The 18,529-nt window shown below is 36.6% G+C and overlaps 1 long non-coding RNA gene across 2 annotated transcripts in view; it reads right to left on the reverse strand.

Moving 5' to 3' along the window:
• The window catches only part of LOC115271737, a 110,696-nt gene extending 93,324 nt beyond the window's left edge, over window positions 1-17,372 (reverse strand). The window contains exons 1-2 of one of the 2 annotated variants that reach the window (XR_003900091.1): window positions 17,320-17,372; window positions 9,090-9,157 (exon numbers count right to left, since the gene is read on the reverse strand). This is a non-coding gene — a long non-coding RNA (uncharacterized LOC115271737). Of the gene's footprint in view, window positions 1-9,089; window positions 9,158-9,654; window positions 9,740-17,319 lie in introns of those variants that run through there. The other variant, XR_003900085.1, reaches the window with a different exon arrangement.
• Between the last annotated feature and the right edge of the window lie 1,157 nt (window positions 17,373-18,529).

The following is an 18,529-nucleotide window of genomic DNA, read 5'->3' on the forward strand; positions in this document are numbered from 1 at the left end:
TTGTATTACATGTGTATGTAAAATTTTTGGCTACACCAAGCTTTTCAAGGCTTGCCATTGAGTTAAGTTTAATCTTCATTTTCTCATGATCACATAATCATCTGAGACATGTTCATAATCCTATTTGTTTGCAAGCTCACTCCTTTTCTCCGGCTTTTTCATTCATCAGTTTGCAGATTCAATGGCACCTTTTTTTAATGAATTTTATAAAATTGTCCTTCATTCACCAAGCAGACCTAATTACAGCTTTTAAACTTCCTCAGCATTTTGGAGGTGTCTTTGTTAATGAGAGGGACAGATTATTGTATTCACGTGTTAAAACGTTACACTATCCATTAAAATATGACATCCATAAGGATGGGATTTTTGTCCTCTAATCTTGCACCACTGGTTCCCCAAAGTGCATTTAAGAAGTAACTCTCTGATATGCGAATATTTCTGTGGGTGATGAGGCATTTCAAGTCGTTATACTAACCACTTGTTGCAATATTCTTCCGAGGAAGATGTGTTTAACCATCTTTATTACCCAGAAACAGAGACTTGGAAAGAATCTGACCTATTTATAATCACCTAGGTACTAATACCATGCTCAGTATATCCAATCCACACCCCATTTTTATTGAAAAAGAGAGGACACAGCAGCATAACAGTACCATGAACACTCTCTATTGTTGCTGTTATTAACAGTTATTGAATGTTTAACTTCTACCATCCATTGCTTCCTGCTTTTTAAAGTTTCATGTGATCTAATTCTTTAAATTAGTTATGAAGTAAATTCTACGCTATCACAGAGGAACTGAAAAAACAGAGATGTCAGAAAACATGCACACACCATTAAATTCATTAGGTCTAGAAAGTACCTAAGCTAAAGATAAATTAAAATGTCATTTTCTAGGGGCGCCTGGGTGGCTCAGTCGGTTAAGCGTCTGACTTCGGCTCAGGTCATGATCTCATGGTTTGTGGGTTTGAGCCACTCATGGGGGTCTATGCTGACAGCTCAGAGCCTGAAGCCTGCTTCTGATTCTATATTTCCCTCTCTCTCTGCCTTTCCCCTGCTTGCAGTCTGTCTCTCTCTCTCTCTCTCAAAAATAAATAAATGCTTAAAAAATTAAATTAAAAATTGTCATTTTCCAATATACCCCAGTTATTTTATTAATGCCTTCAGGTAAAAGTAGAGTAAGGTAAATATACAGGCCTTGTTTTTAATGTCATTTAAATAAAATGTCACATTGATATTTTTATAATGAACTGAAAATATATTAGGCAGTATTTATTAATTTTTTCATGACACCTGAAAAAATAATGAAAGAAAAAATTTCACCCTTTTTCTGTATAAGTAAATTTATGTTAGGTTAAGAGTAAATTTAAGTTATGAACTGAAATGCAAAAAAATATAAGTGGAAATAATTTTCTCCTTTCTATTTTTTAACCGAAAATAAGAATATAGAATTCAAGTATGAATGGAAAGTGTAATTAAACATGAGGGAAAGTATAACTAGTCTAGGGCTCAAGTTTTGGATTCACTGATTTTTCTTAGGAAAACAAGTATTTCATTACAGATATATTTTCCAAAATTCATTTTTATAATACCCTATTATTATTCTAATATTATCAATTCATTATGGCTTTTGGAATATGTGAATCTATGTCAAAAAATGAAATCAAAAAATGAAAGTTACTCATTTTGGTTTAAACCTTAAGAATTAAAAAGGGAAAACAAACTCAATATTTCTTTGAAATAAAATAAGTACTTAAATTTAATTCAGATATAAAATTAGATTGACTTAAAGCTAAGAAACAGAGCTGTCTGCACAGAACCTGATGTGGGTCTTGAACCCACATACCATGAGATCTTGACCTGAGCCGAAGTCAGGTGCTCAACAGACTGAGACACCCCAGCTCCCCTGCATAGAACCCACTTCTATAGACTCCCCTAAAGTCCTAGGCTTTCCTGTAAGAAGAATTTTTACATGCAACAGCACAGAAGCACAGACACACATATGCAAATATTTCCCAGAGAAATAACATAAGTGGTGAGTGCTGTGTTATGTTGAAGGCTGACTTTCGATGATTACAAACACCTATTCTGTGTGTGTGGGTGTGTGTGTGTCTACAGGATAACATTTTCTTTTACTTTCTGAGAAAGAGACACTACAGAAGAGATCTATTTTCCCCACAGATATTAGTCAAGAGGACTCCTACTGGGTCCAGCTATCTATAATTTGGTTTACTAACAAAACTGAGTGAAAAATGACAGAGGTTGTTTGTTGGTTTGTTTGTCTGTTTGTTTTTCTCTGTGCTTCCAAATCTAGAAGGGTCTGATCCAAGCGTCCTTCTGGATTGTGAGAAAAGAACAGAACGAATCATTGACAAGTGTAAAACTATCGGGAAAAATGCTATGCTTTCTATCAACGCAACACAACTGTTATATGATGTTCTGACAACAGCCATTCACATGCAACCAATTAGAAACTTCTTTCGTTATTCCACTAGCAATTCTTTCTGCACAGACACCATGGAAAAACCAATTCTATTAATGATGCAAACAAGACCATTTTTTTATTCCTAACAATTGTTCAGTTCAAGAGGGATAAATACTTAAGAGGAAAAAAAAATGTAGTGAAGCAGCTCTCAATGAAAGAAACTGACACATTTATAGAAATAGAGCACAATTATATTTATACAGATTTAGGAGGAAACTAAACTGAGAAAGACCTTCTTATCTGGTTTTCAGTATGCTGCCTTTTTTGGAAGTCCTAAAAGTTCCAAAGCCTGTCACGATTTATTTTTATAATACATCATTAACTTATTTGGTTTAATCTTAGCTTTGTAGAAGTACTTTTAACCATTGTTCACCAACACAGGGCTCGAACTCACGAACCGCGAGATCACGACCTGAGCCAAAGTTAGTCGCTCAACCAACTGAGCCGTCCAGATCTTCTTAATAATATCTTCAGAAGCTTTCTGATTATGAAAAATATTGTTGGAAAACATTAATGGCCTAGCAAAAATTATAATGATGATATTAATAACTAGCATTTAATAATAATAATAATAATAAATAACAATAAGTGCTGCCAGCTTAAAGCTCAGTGTTTTATATACATTATTTTTTTTCTAAAGTTTATTTATTTATTTTGAGACAGAGAGAAAAAAAAAGAGAGCATGCGTGGGGAAGGGCCAGAGAGAAAGGAAGAGAGAGAGAATCCCGAGAAGGCTCTAAGGACTCAAACTCAGGAACCGTGAGATCATGATCTGAGCTGAAACCAAGAGCCAGACTCTTAACTTACTGAGCCACCCAGCTACCCCTATACACTATTCTCTTATAGAAGTTTTTTTTTTTTATTTGAGGTATAATAGACATATAACCATATATGAGTTTCAAGTGTATGACACATGACATGACAAAACTGTTTTGTATACACTGCAAAATGATCACCACAGTAAATCTAGTTACTCTGTTACCATACATAGTTACACAATTGTTTTTCTTGTGATGAGAACTCTTAGCCACTTCTAAATATGCAATACAGTGTTATTAACTGTAGTCACCACGCTTTACATTACATCCCCAATATAAAAGTGTTTATATAACTTGATATAACATCAGCTAATTGAGAGGCAACATTGCTTAACTGTTGGGAGTTTTGATCACTTGAACTAGACAGCTAGACTTTATGTCCTACAACTTCCAAGTCATATAATTAATCTGTCTGGAATTCAGTTTTTCATATTTGAAATAGAGAAGTGTTGTGTGTATTAAATGAGGTAACATATTTAAATCACTTAGAAGAATACTAAGGGCATAGTAATTATTCAATAAAAGTTATTATGATTCCTTTTTTGCCATAATAAATAATGCACACCAGTGTTGAATGAAATATTTTAGCACACATTTTATGAATACTTTATATAAAGTACTGAAAATGAAATCCCTGGAGCATATTTTGAATATTTTTATGATTTTTAATTTATACTGCTGAATTTCTTTCCCAAATTTGTGCTCTGGTAACTTCCATTCAGTGCAGAGAAACATGTTGGAGTGTTCCTCTGTCAGTATCATTAGATTCTATGTAATTTCAAATTGAGAAAACAATAGTTTAAAAATATTCTACTTATACTACTTATTTTTCTTGTGGAGTCCTAGTGAATTGCTCATCAATCTGAATAAATACTTCTATATTTAGGCTGTTATATTTTGTTGGTTTATTGTAATTTTTTTCATTTTGTATTTTGACTTAGAATAATGCCATGTGTATAGAGTGGCTAATAGAAAGTGTTGTTTTTTTCTGTCTTCAAATTTATTAACATTGACATTGTGATTTTTAAAATAATTTTATTTTTGGAAATTAAGTTATGATACATGCTATATAAATACAATAAGGATTACATATATAATACATATATAATATATTATATATACTAAATGAATGTAATATATTTATGTATAATTTTATCTGTATGTGTATGTATGTGACTTTATCCCAATAATATCATTTATAGTACTATATTCTGCTATGTTCAGTATTAACTTATTATAGATAAAAATAAGCTCCAAAATTATAGAATCTCTCATATAAAGCAGTGAAGTGTAAGAAATCTCACTTTACTTTAGTATATTTTAATCAACATAAGAGCCTATAAAACATTCTTGTACAAAAAAGATTATTTCCAAAAACATTATACTTTTTGAGGTTTTTTTGCCCAAACATTTATGTTAATCCAGTAAGAAGTGCTGTTTTGATAAACTACAGGCTTTCTTATGTGAGTAAATCATTGCCCTTGTGTTGGACAAATTCTATACATCATTCCCTCTGAATTAAAGAGATGTGCTAGCATGAGGGAATTAGTACTTGGATTTAAAACATCATTGCCTGAATTTAAAAAATGTATAGTGCATGCTGTACAGTTTATTTAAATGTTACTTTGTAACCATAAAAAGAAAAACATGTATATACACCCTTTTTTTGTTGGAGCACAAATCAGTTTCTCCCCCACTGTAAATCTATCAGACATTTCACTCAAATGCATAATCATTATTTATTAAGACTTAGGCATTAAGAATAGTTCTGCTTTGGGACACATGGCTGTCTAAGTCACTTAAGCGTCTAACCGGCTCAGGTCATGATCTCATGGTTAGTAGGTTCCAGCCCTGCGTTGGGCTCTGTCCTGACAGTGCTGAGCCTAGAACCTGCTTTGGATTTTGTTTCTCCCTCTCTCTGCACCTACTGCACTCAGATTCTGTCTGTCTCTCTCTCTTAAAAATTAACAAACTGGAAAAAAATTTCAAAAAAGAATAGTTGTACTTAGTTTAGTTGACCAGTTTAGTGTTTTTCTGTTACTTTTTAATTGATGTACACATGATATAAAATATTATATTAATTTCAAGTGTACAACATAGTGATTCAACAATTCTTTATTTTATGTTACCTTGCCACAAACACGGACAGACCTAGATGGTATTAGGCCAAGTGAAATAAGTTAGACAAAGAAGAATGTCACATGATTTTACTTTTACATGTCTGCAAGAAAGACAGAATCAGAAATACAGTGAACAAACTGGTGGGCTTTGTTCTTGTTTTTGATATTGTGTTTTGTTTTTTTACTACCAAAGAATTAAGTCCATTTCTTTAAATTACCTAAAATAGATACCTGCTATAAGGTAGAAAATATCTCTTATACATAATAGACATAGAGAATTTAAGTGCTTTAGCTTATATGACCGCTGCAGGACCAACATTAGAGTGTAGTGCCAGCCTTATTCTACAGTCTTTGAAATCTTAAAACTTTCCTTCCTTTTTTCTTAAAATTCTGCAAAACCAGAAGCTATTGGCCTGGTTTCTTAGTAACATGTCAGTGAGAAATTCTGTCAAACCTCATCTATGACATATTTGCTACTCCAAAAGAATGCTAATATTGGAAAGTTAAGGCACTATAAACTAGTGAACTGTCACATCACCCAGTGAGCAGATATTTGGCACTGGCAACACTTCCTTGGCTCCTTAAGTTATTTCAGGAGCCTGCTAACCATTCTACATGTCAAGGAACAGAAGATTTTGAAAAAGCTACTATCATATGGCCGCTCTGTTGTGGACTATAAAGCAAAAATACAGTCCATGGAAGGAGGGAAGAAAATACAGTCATGGCTAGAGGAGAAATTTAAAAAAATACACCACAAATCTTAGGAAACTGTGCATTAAAAAGTCAATATTTAATACTACATGAAAAATAAGAACCAGAGGGCATTGAGTAATTTAGGTGTCTCTGATATGTAACTTTAAATCCTAAATGAAATATTTAATTGCTTAAAATATTTGTTATTTTTCTGAATAAATAGTGAGCATGAATATATCATTACTGAGTTACATATATCATTCATGTTTGGTTTTACAATATTACATCCTTGTAAATTCCAAAGAAATATTTTGACTCCTGAAAAAAATCACACATTTTATTAGGAGCGTGATTTTCTCTTATTCATGAATCATGCCTTACATGAATATTTTAAAAAAGAAAGAAGTGAAAATGATAGCTTAGTGGGAAATAAAAACATTCTCTCAAGTAACTTTTCCAGTATTTTTTTCATTTTTTTATATCAATGATAAATAGAAAGATTGTTAGGGGGACGAAATGTCTTTGTCAGGAGAGATGATAGCTTTAATACACATAAAAGCATATCTTAAAGTCTACTATGCCACCATGAGCACATACATATGTTGAAAGGTGCTAAGTGCCATGCCATTTTTATTTGAGTAAAAAGTCTTCCCCAATTAAAAAAAAAAACACAGCCAAATTACAAATGCTTGGAAGTGAAGTTATTGATAATATCTTTTAAAGTCAGTATGTCATAATGATTCATGTATTCTTTGTTCAGATGCTGCCCATTATAGAAATGAGGGGTTTTTTTGAAAAAATAAAAGAGAAAATGTAGGTCATCTCCTATACAAGCCCTCTGCAAATACTCAGGCTTGATTATAATCACCTATTGATCCATTTGGTTGATAATATTTGAAAACTCCTGCTAAGTTCCAGGCACTGTTCTAAAGCATTTGGAATATATTAGTGAAACACAACAAAGATTTGTATTCTTTTGGAACTTATATTTTAGCAAGAAGAGAACAAACACTATTAGACCACAGCACACAAAACGCTCTTAGTTGTCTGGCATGATGTATACAAATGGACATGCACCACAATACTTCAAATACCTTGAATACTGCTTAGATATTGTGACACATACAGAAGGCAGGTGAGTCTCTATCCTCATGACTTTTGTAATAACATAATGGGACAACAGAGTAGCTTCTAAATGAATTAAAGAACTGTTGGAAAAACATCATCTGAGGATTATTTGTAAATGTTCTAGTTTGATTTGGTGCAAAATGCAGCTTTTCAATCTGTTTTTAATAGAGTTTGTTTTTAATATAGTGATTAACACATGTTAGGTATCTATCCATATGTTATAAGGCAACAAATCAGTAATATACTTCTCAGCAGATTCAAAACATTGATCAAATTTTTGAGAGAACAATACATGGATATTGCTACTAAAAATACATTTATGAAGTTTCTGTCAAAATTCTCTCATTGTGACTGGTTTCAGAGAGAAGGCAAAACAGAATATGCTACAGGTTACAGATTTGTTAATGCAATAAACACATTTTCATTCTATTTAGTAAAATATTTTATGTACAGTTCATATGCTTATTCAACACTCTTATCATGCTTTAAACTTTTATGCTTTATTTGCATGGGATACTTCCGTGTTATTACTTCAAAAATTCTCTACCTTGCTTGAACATTAGAGATTCTCTGGAATTAAGTTTTAAATGTTCAGAGGAAGCTTCTTTCACAGACATTTTCCTTTGGACCTGGATTAGGCTTGGCTGTATGTGCATCTATTTACAAAGCTTCCCAGGTCATTAATATGTGCATCTAGGTCTGAGAAACATAAGATCACTCAGACAGTAAATCCACTTGCTCATGTTCTTTTCCTTTTTCTTTTTTTCTTATGTTTATTTATTTTGAGAGTAGAGAGACAGCATGAGTGGGGAGAGGCAGAGTGGGAGGGAGAAAGAGAATCTCAAGGGGGTTCCACTCTAAAGCCTGGGCCCCGATGTGGAGATCATGACCTGAGTTGAAATCAAGAATGTGATATCTAACTCACTGAGCCACCCACGAGCCCCAGCCTGCTCGTTTCCTGTTGTTCATTTCTCTCCTTCAGTTATTTTCTCCATCAATCTTTAGTCATCCTACGAATTCTCTGTTCTGTTCTATTTCATTTGATTTCTCCCACAATGCTATATTAGTATTTGTTTTGAAATTTCCAAGAGGTTTTAAATGTAATTTGGCGACCTTGTAATTGATAAAATGTTTAAACTTGTGATTAGGTAAATAAGCACTAAAGCATGGCTATAACTATACGGCAGTTACCAATGTGTTGTTTCAGTTTCCTAGGGGTTCTGCACACCTTTTTCAGGGGGCATCAAAGTCAAAAACCATTTTAATCCTAATAAATATTTAAGAATTTTTTAAGAATTAAATTTAAGAATTTAAATAGATTTTAAGATAGAAATGTCTGCTTTTTCATTTTGACTTACAAATGGAACTTTCAAAAACTTTATGACATTTTCTTAAAATTTCAAAATACAGTTTAAATTTATTTCAAATATTAATAGTGCATTGTCAAGTTAAAACAATCTTAGCATAATGTCTGCCATATTCCAGAAATATATCTTGAGAAAAATGTTGTATAACTTCTTCTATCTCAATAGTGTGAAATGTGGACCAGATGTGAGAAGCAGAAGTCTTCTATTAAGCCAGACATTAAAGGTATCCACAAAAGGATATATTGATATCTCCCCTTTCACTAAATGTACTATGTTTGGAAAAATATTGTTATTTTTCATAAATATGTTGTTATTTATACTAACTCATATAATGACTTTATCATTGTTAGTATAAAATGAAATAATATGTCTTTATATGAGGCAGTATATTAAACCTTTATCGGTGATTCTGATCTTTTTTGGGAATACATAGATATCACTCTTACCCCAACTCTAACTACTCAAATCATAAGTACTCACCTACTTTCCTGAGTTACTTTACTAATTTCAGCTTTTCTAACATTACTACTCACAGTTGAGCAATTAACCTAAAATAAGAACAAAAAATATAATAACAGAAAACATTAAGCATATTAAAATTCATCAAATACATAGTTTTAAGAAGGAATCTCATTTACATGTATGGTACTAACACTTTGAGCCTAAAGTATAGTAAAGTTTGAACCTTAAGTTTAGTAGAAAGAATGGATTATGATATAAGTCACTTTTGTGATAGGAAATAGTGAGGGATGAGGCAGTGGTGTATGCCTTTTTATTCTTCGCTTTTAAGAATTCATATTCAGTCTGTTTCAGAACTTGCGAATATATATGGGCTCTGTAGAAGGTTTAAAGTTGTCCAGTGAACTTCATACTAAGTAAAACTTATACAAAAAGATAAAATTATTGACAATGCATCTGTGTCACAGACACTAACAGACTTTAATATTATTAAGGACCATTGTGAACATTGCCTATCTCTTTATCCTCAAATTATAAAAGTCAGCATCTGGACAAGAATATATAAAATATAGCAACAAAAGCTTACCAGAATTTGCAAGGTAGCGTGGCTTCAAAAATGGTTAAATGATGTTCAGCTCCAAGAGTGAACACTTAGGTAAACTGTCCACTTTGGTGATTATGATGTGACAATGAAGATTTACCAGTTGTGACAAGTGTACCACACTGATGAGTGATGTTGACAATGGGAGAGGCTATTCAGGTGTGGGTGCAGCAGGAATATTGGGAATATCTGTACTTTCCTCTTAACTTTTCTGTAACTGCTCTAAAAACTGCATGTTGCCAAATGGATAAATATAATGAAACAATAGCTTTGGTGAAAATGAAATAATCTTATTTTCTCTCTTCACTGAGATTTCTATTTACAGTCAGTGCAAAAGTTATTTTAATCAAAATTTCCACAAAGTTTGCTAATACCTCAGGATTGTTGCCATAGGTGATTATTTATGTTGAACAAAATCAACCAAAGAAAATGCAGATTTCATAACCTCACTGATATTCTTTATTCATGAAATACTAAAATATGTAAATAGAAACTGATACCCAACACAGTAATAGTTTGTGATTTTTGTTTTTGAATAGAATACTGTTTCCACCTTAAAATAAAAATAATGGAAAGGATTATAAGAAGGCACATATATGACATGGAACTTCAATTCCTTTACATTGAAATATGATGTTGTTGAATAAACCAAAAAGCTTGTCAGTTACCTTTCTTTGAAATGTTGATTGCATAAGGGAATAAAAGTATTACTAACACTGAATAAAATTTCTGCCCCAAATTACATGAGGCAGAGAGATGTAATTCCACACAGTCAATGAATTATGATACAGAAGATGGCAAGGAAATGATGGGAAATCTGAGATCAATCATTAGGAAGATGTAATTGAACAGAATGTCAGTAAATAAAATTAACTACTGGCTTTGCTTCCCAGTATATATTCCCAATCATGTCATTGTAGAATTGCATTTTATCTCTGGGATGTTAGAAAGTGGTTTGCTGTTTCTCTACATTCCACTATGATATGATAACATTGAAATATCACAAAATGTTTATCTGAATTTTCATTAGATGAATGTGAGGCAAGCAGGGTAGGTTCCATTTGCCTTATTTCACTGATAATGAAATCAAGAAATAAGAAGTTTAAATACCTTGGTGTAAGCCACATGGCTAAGAAATGAAGTGCTAAGGTTAGAGTCTCAGTGTTTATTCTATGATCTTTAAATTTTCTCTTTAATTACAAATTTTATAAAGGCAACTGACATTTACAGAGTACTTAATGACAATCCTGAAAGTGCATTAAGTTGCTTGCATCTGCTAAGCCCTTTCTATATCACAAATGTCTTACATGTTAATGAGCAGACTGAGGGCAGAGGCACACAGCTACTAAGTGCTAGTCGGCGCTAAATTTAACGTGCTGGTGGTATCTCATGGACAGTTGGTGCGGGGAGGCAAATATTCTTAACAATAAGGTTAAAGCATTCTAAAAAGAGCAGAAATTCCTAGAAGATAAAACATTAAAAGGATGCATGTAATCTCAATGTAAAAATATACAATAATACAAAGTCAAGCCAACAGAGGACAGATTTTTTTTTAAGTAGATTATTTTATTCATGTTGTGAGTTGTAAGCACATTTGGCTTTGGTTTCTCTTTTCTCTCCATCCTACCCACCTTTCCTTCTTTTCTCTTCACTATGTATTGGCCTACAGTAGATGAACACACAAATTGGTTACTTGCTCCAAATAAGAATTTAATACTAAATGGGTAAAATGAGGTTTTGAAAATATTAATTAGGCATTTTTAACTCAAAACTTCATTGACAAATTTATTAAATAGCTTTTTATTCAAGGCATTATGCTAGACACTATCAGTAAACAGAAGTGCATAATATGTAGGCTTTTCCTCTAACAGTCTATTAAATATAAGTGTAATTGTTAGTTTCACTTCTAAATTAATTTAACTTTGGCTCTATTTGCATTCTGATTTCTTATTTCTCTCTTATTTTCTTTCATGAACATTTAGCAATTCCCTTTTATGATGCTCCATCAAGGATAACATATCAGGATACACATCAAGGCTGAGATCCACTTGTCTTGCTGCTACTCAAGACAAACTTCATACCTAAGTTCCCTTTGCTCCCTAACACTGTTACCTATGAACTTGGAGTGGCCAGCGTCTTTTTATGACCTGTCCTTGTCTTCTGAGTACAGGCACCAGTTTCAGGTGGTACCTGGGAAGGTCCTGAGATGCATGCAAACCAACATTAGGTGAACCACTCAGGACACCAAAGAAATTAGCCTGGGGGAAGGGGTATCTGTGGTGGAAATCGTGAGTTGGCCATCAACTCCTATAAGGGGAGGGGTGGCCCATATGTTGGATGCTTGTGGACCACTGAGTAAGTACAGGAATGCCTCCAAAATGCCAGCCCTGGTACTGTGCTTGTTGGAGGAATTGCACAACAGCCGAGAAGCAAAGCACATGGCTGCTACCATGGGCTGGCCTCTACTGGAGACACTGCTATTGGTCACCAGTAACCAGGTGGAGGCTGAAGCTAAGGTAAGGAAGTTAAAAAATGAGCTGAAATCAGAGAAGGACATGAGAATGTCCACTAGCCCTCTGGCCTCAAGACCTGTAAATAAGGAGGGAGAGCAAGATAATATGTTAGAGGCCATATATGCTGTTTTGCAAAGCGAGGAAGGCATAAACCATGGCAGGTTAAGGTCTGAGCACCTGTGACTCAGTCTAATTGGGATATTAAGACTCGAAATCCCTGAATAAGTAATAAGAATGAAAAAGAGGATGTCATGGGGATAAACAGTGAATGGACAAAATGCCCCATACTATCTGACACTTAATGCAAAGGAAAGCAAAAGTACAGCAACAACAAACATGTGTAGCAGGACTGCCCCAAGTTCTGGAAATAATGGGAGAATACACTTCCACCTAGCTTACTGAGGTTGGGGCTAAGTACCAGCAAAAGGCCAGGGAAAGTATCCAGGCAAGGTTAGCACAGCTATGGGCCACAGGAGGTAATGACATTTCTTTAACTAGTTGGGAGACAAAACAACAATGAACATCACCCTGCATTCAGACAGTGCTTGTGTGATGCTCAGGGGGTTCAAGGTACTCACTCTCCCCCTTATAAATTGAAGCAGTCTATCTTGCAGGGAAACTTTAGCAAATGAGGAGTTCTCTCTGGGGTGTAGGACCCTGCATTCTTTAGAGAAGGCGCATCAAGTTCTTAGGGAGTTGGGAATGAGATAAGCCGTCTACACTCCTGCCTTTGAAGACCTTGATCAGGCCACATTCACTGCAGGAATGAAAGCTAAGATAATCCAGTTGACCCTAAGCACCTGGAATGAAACACTGATATCCTTGCTGAGCCCAGTTGTGAGACTGGATATTTATATCAGGAAATCCATTGCTGATCTGAAAGAAACTGAGAAATACTAGGAACAGTTAAGAGCTATGGGGAAGCCAGATATAAAAGGGAAGCTTGGAAAGTCAAAATGCAGTCTCAATGAGCTATAAAGGGTCCAACAGAAATAACCTGGAAGCAAATATGGTATGGTTCCAATGCTGCAAGATCCAACCTGAAGGAGGGATAGACTGACTATCCAATACTGTGTTGGTTGGTAGAAGAAGCTTAAAGCCTGAATAACAATTCAGACCTCCTCCCCATCCCTGAACCACACCTAATGTTCCATCTGCTCCAGCAAAGACCTTAGGAATACAGTCCTGTTCAGGGTGGATACCACCCATACCCCAGCCATAGGATGCAGACCAAGATCACCTCTTGGTGAGGGGCACTAAGGGCAACTGGAGGCCTTACATTGAACTCATTATTCACTGTTCTTCCAGAAACAAACAAGGCAACAGGTCTGGTAGATAACACAAATGAATGTACTCTACTACATGGTAACCCTCAAAAGTTTCCTGGTCCTCTGAGTGCCATCAATGGTTTTGGAGGGCAAGCAGTTATGGTTAGAAAGTTTCTTTTGAACATTGAAATTGGGCATTCTCTACCCTTCTCTCTCTGTGCCTCCTCTAGACAATATGAGTTCTTATCTCTCCAATACCAAAGAACATATGAGGCATTGATATCCCACAAAGTCAAACTCTGACATTTTTAAGTGAATTTCACCCCCAACTTAGAGTAATCAAACCAGTGCTGAAGGGAAATACCAACTGGGACCTGGTAGTCCTGTCACCCCTGCACAGAGTGGTAACTGTCAGACAATAGTACACCTGAGGGGCATAAGGAGATAGGAGGAACTATCCTAGAACTGTACCCAGTAGATATGTACACTCTTCCCACAGTGATTTCAATATCCAGTATGTTCTGTAAAAAAGTCAGATGGCTCACGGTAAATAAGAGTAGGCTACCAGGAACAAAACAAGGTAGTGTCCCCCATCCATGAAGCTATGCCCAGCATTGCCATCATCTTAGATACCTTAGCCATGGTCATGGGTATGTGCCTAGGTGTAGCAAATATCTTTTGCAGGCCATTGAATCACAAAGATAATATGCCTTCACATGGGAGGAGCAACCATGGACCCTTTGAGTACTCCCCCAAGGCTACTTGCATAGCCCCACCATATGTCATGGATGGGAACCCAAGATGTCCCTATTTTCCTTCCTGACACCAGTAAAATGGGCCTATCATATTGATGATTTAATGCTAACATATGAAGATTTGCCTCTGCTGTAGGAAACACTACAGGCTTGGCAGAAACATCTGGGAAGGAGAGGATGAGCAAAAACCCCGAAGAAAATTTAAGACCCTGACACCCTTGCAAGGTTTTAGGGAGTCATCTGGTCAGGCAAGGTACATGTTGTCCTAGATGCTGTGATTGATAAGGTGCAAGCTTGTTCATCCCCTAAGAACATTAAAGAGATGCAAACCTTTCTAGGGATTCTGATTTTTAGAGGAATTTTATTCCCCATCTGGCCCAGAGTCTCCATGCTTTATATAACCTGATAAACAAAAGGGTACATATGAGATTGGGGATTAGAGCACCAAGCCACCTTTGAGAAGGCAAAAATTCTAGCACAGATTAAAGTCCTGGGTATCTCCCAAGTAGAGCACCATTTGGAATCAGGTATCTCTGTGACTCTAAAAGATGTGGGTTGGGCACTATGACAGACATAACCGAAGGACCATACATCTAGGATTTTGGTCTCAGCTCTGATATTCTCCCATACAGCAATACTCCTAGCAATGTACTCAACACTGCTCTCTCACTAAGGAAGAGCATATTATGGTAAGAACCTCCCTGTCTATCAAAGGCTGTGTTGAGGATATGTTCCATCAACCCACCTCTGCCATGGCTCAAACTGCCATTGAGTGATATGCCTATTTGCAGTAGAAGATCACCCTGTCTGTCAGCCCAATGTCTCTAGAAACATGGATGCTTTCTGGTCCTATGGAGTATATAAATTCTCCAGATACCCCTGCTCCATTTCCTGTGCAGCCTGCAAAGAGAACACTAGGGAAATTCTCACTGATGCCTGTATACACATGAGTCTAGTAGAGGAAATCTGTCCATATGAACTGTGATTACTATTTAGCCTATCACTAACACCATCAGATAGAAGCAAAGACAAACCATAATGGACAGCAGGCTGAGCTAATGATTACTGAGCACTCTAGTCATTAACCCTTTGTACTGGTAATTGGACTGTTATAAAAGGTAAGGCTGGACTAAGGGAAGCAGAGGGGTGAATGATAATAAATAAACCCTTAAGTGGACAGGAGGTGTAGAAAGATCTGTGGCTCCATTTGCAAGAGCCTGAGGCAGTCTTCACTATTTCTTACATCTCCTCTCAAAAGACACTGACACCCCTTAGAAACAAAGAAGTTGACGGCTTAGCTCAGGTACCAGTCTTAGCTACTGACCCTTCAGTAGGTACAGCAGATTGGTGGCATAGAAAGAATGCCTGAGAAGAAAGGCCTATTGCCAAGAAAGTCAGATTGCCCTTGAAGTAGAATGAGTTGGTTAATACAATAACAAGGGCATGCTCTGTGTATCCTAAACAATGCTGAAGGCAGATGCCAATGGAGTTTGAGGCCATCCCCCAGAATTCCCAAGTAGTAAGGATTAGCCTATTGATTATATTGGCCCCTTCCCTCTGGATGAGGGTTTTAAATATGTCTTGGTTTAAATGGACACTGTATCTGGTCTAATCCAAGATTTCCCCTGACAGTATACAGACCAGGCTGATAGGATTCGGAGATTAGAACACCTAAGTACCATGTACTGATACCCTCATTGAGAAGACTGTTATTGGGGAGTTACATTGCAAAAGTCAAGACATGCAAGACTGATGGGTACCTGGGTGACCTAGTTGGTTAAGTGTCTGACTTTGGCTTAGGTCATGATCTCACAGTTTGTGGGTTTGAGCCCCACATTGGGTTCTGTCCTAGCAGCTCAGAGCCTGGAGCTTGCTTCAGATTCTGTGTCTCCCTTTCTCTCTGCCCCTGCCCCATCTCTCTCTGGAAAATAGATAAACATTTTAAAAAAGGCATGAAAGACTGAGCAATGGAATATGAAAACAAATGAAGGTTCTATCTCCCCTATAACTGACAAGCAGCAGGATTGGCAGAAAAGAAAAATGGAATATTAAAACAGCAGATTAAATTATTAACAGGTAAATCCACCTTGGCTGGATAGACTAAAGTACTGCCCCAGCCTTTAATATATTTGAATGATAAACCACTGAGCCTGTTGTCCATACGCCAGACTGAGGAAATTGCCAAGGCATTCAATACCATAGAGGTATGGGTGTCATGGGAAACAGCCCTTGTCCTCATGCTCATCATGAGTCAATGTGATGTGCTATTGAAACACCAATTCCCATCACGACTGGGAAAGAAATTATCTACTGGAATTTGCAACAAGACATCCCACAGGATGGGTGACCTATTTTACACCCCTGGATGAAAGGGCACTACTCAATGTCCACTGGGATCCATTTATCCTGCTGCAGCAGGCTGGACCTGTCAAAATGCACTATATCTGGAATGGAACATTGACCATCAAAAGGGAAGAGAAGATGGGGGTCTTGGTCTGGCATACTTTCTCTTAGTCCATCTCCTCATGCCTAACAGTGCTACCTACCTACCCTGGCCAAAATGCATGGACCACAGAGCCAGGGCAAGTTTCTATAACTGCCAAGTCCAAGTGGGCATGTCCTGTTTTCCACTGGTATCATCACTTGGCTGGTGTATGTTTCTTCTACTGGCTGGAAAATGTAATAATACACATGAAAGCCCTTACTCACTCTTTAAGCCCTGAATGATAGCCCACAAAGCTGGTCCTTACTGAACATGGGCGCCTGAGTGGGTCAGCTGGTTAAACATCTGACTTTGGCTCACATTATGATCTCTGTTAGTGGGTTCAAGCCTCACCTTGGGCTTGGTGCTGACAGCTTAGAGACTTGAGCCTTTGGATTCTGTGTCTCCCTTTCTCTCTGCACCCCCCCCAACTCAGAATTAAATCAACATTTAAAAGAAAAAGATAATAAAAATAATTATATTTGAACTCTTCATTGATTTACAAGCTCCTCAGAAGCTTCCCAGGTAGAATCTGGGAATTGGTTCCTGTACTCAGGGCATAGAAGGATCCAAAAAGAGGCAGGCCACTCCAGCTTGGTATGTGGCAGTTTTCATAGGCAAAGGCAACTTACATTTGAGGCTTGTCTTGGGTGGCAGCAAAACAGTGGATTCTGGCATCCATTTGCTAACAAAAGTTGATAAAGAAGCCTTAATGAGGTTCAGTTACATATACCATGCAGGTGTTCTCAAACCATATCATTACCTCAAAGCTATGTCACAGAGCAGTCTCTGTGAGTGGAAAAGGCAAGCAGAACCCACATTCCATGGTCGGGGGTGGGGGTGAAGGGTCTCTGATTGTCTGCAGCCAGCTCATGGCTCAAATGGCATCACATCTTTTTGATGAACCCCCCAACACTCCACCTGTCATGACCAGCTCATGTAATATCACATGCATCTGATTCTTCCAAGTGGCCTGAGCATTATTAGACATTAATAAAAAAAAAAGAAAGAATAGTTCCTACAATAACTTTGAAGTACCATATGGGCACCCAAGTCTTGTTCTGTTCTGTTTGAATACCAAAATGTTCAGTTTGTTTTAGTTTTTAATATCCACCTGGGTGACATTTCTCGGAGGTATATTGCCAAGTCTGTACTTCTTGCTACTGAGATAGGGAAACTGAAGCCATAAAAATCTGCTTTTTGCAAAAAAAAAAAAAATCGGCTTTCTGCTCTGTTTTCTACTTAGTCTTGCTGGGAACTGCACTTCTACCTTCCACATGTACTGTAATATGTCTTCCCTGTAAATGTGAAGGAGTTTATAGTTTCTTTAGAGGCTTCCAGCACAATAGATAACACCTAAGGAGGGACTGGGCAAGAATAAGCCGACAAAGCCATGATATGTGTATTCCAGACCACTGACCCTAGACATCTTGATGCCAAGTCTCCCTCATTCCGAGGCATAATTGACTTAAGACAGACAGCTGAAACTGTGTCCTTGTTCTAACTTGTCTACGTGTGCCTGAGAGAAGGCACACACCAGACCACAATCCTCAATAAAACCCCCAGACTCCAAGAAAAGATGAGACTCTCTTTTTCTTCCTGAGTCTCCCAGATGTTCCGTCTAGACCTGCACTCTTTCTATACCTTCAATAAACTGCTCTCACTTCCTGATGGCTAGTGTATGATTCATATGCTGCATGCAGCCAAGGACCCTCTTGGCTGGTCCTGAGAGACCTCCTTTGGGTCCTAGACCCAGCCTACCTGCATCACTACTACATCCTCTTTCTGGAACCATCCCATGCTTTCACAAAATCTATTTTCCTACATGATCATGTGATCCAT

This window comes from Suricata suricatta, chromosome 1 (genome assembly GCF_006229205.1).
Source record: "Suricata suricatta isolate VVHF042 chromosome 1, meerkat_22Aug2017_6uvM2_HiC, whole genome shotgun sequence".
NCBI lineage: Eukaryota > Metazoa > Chordata > Mammalia > Carnivora > Herpestidae > Suricata > Suricata suricatta.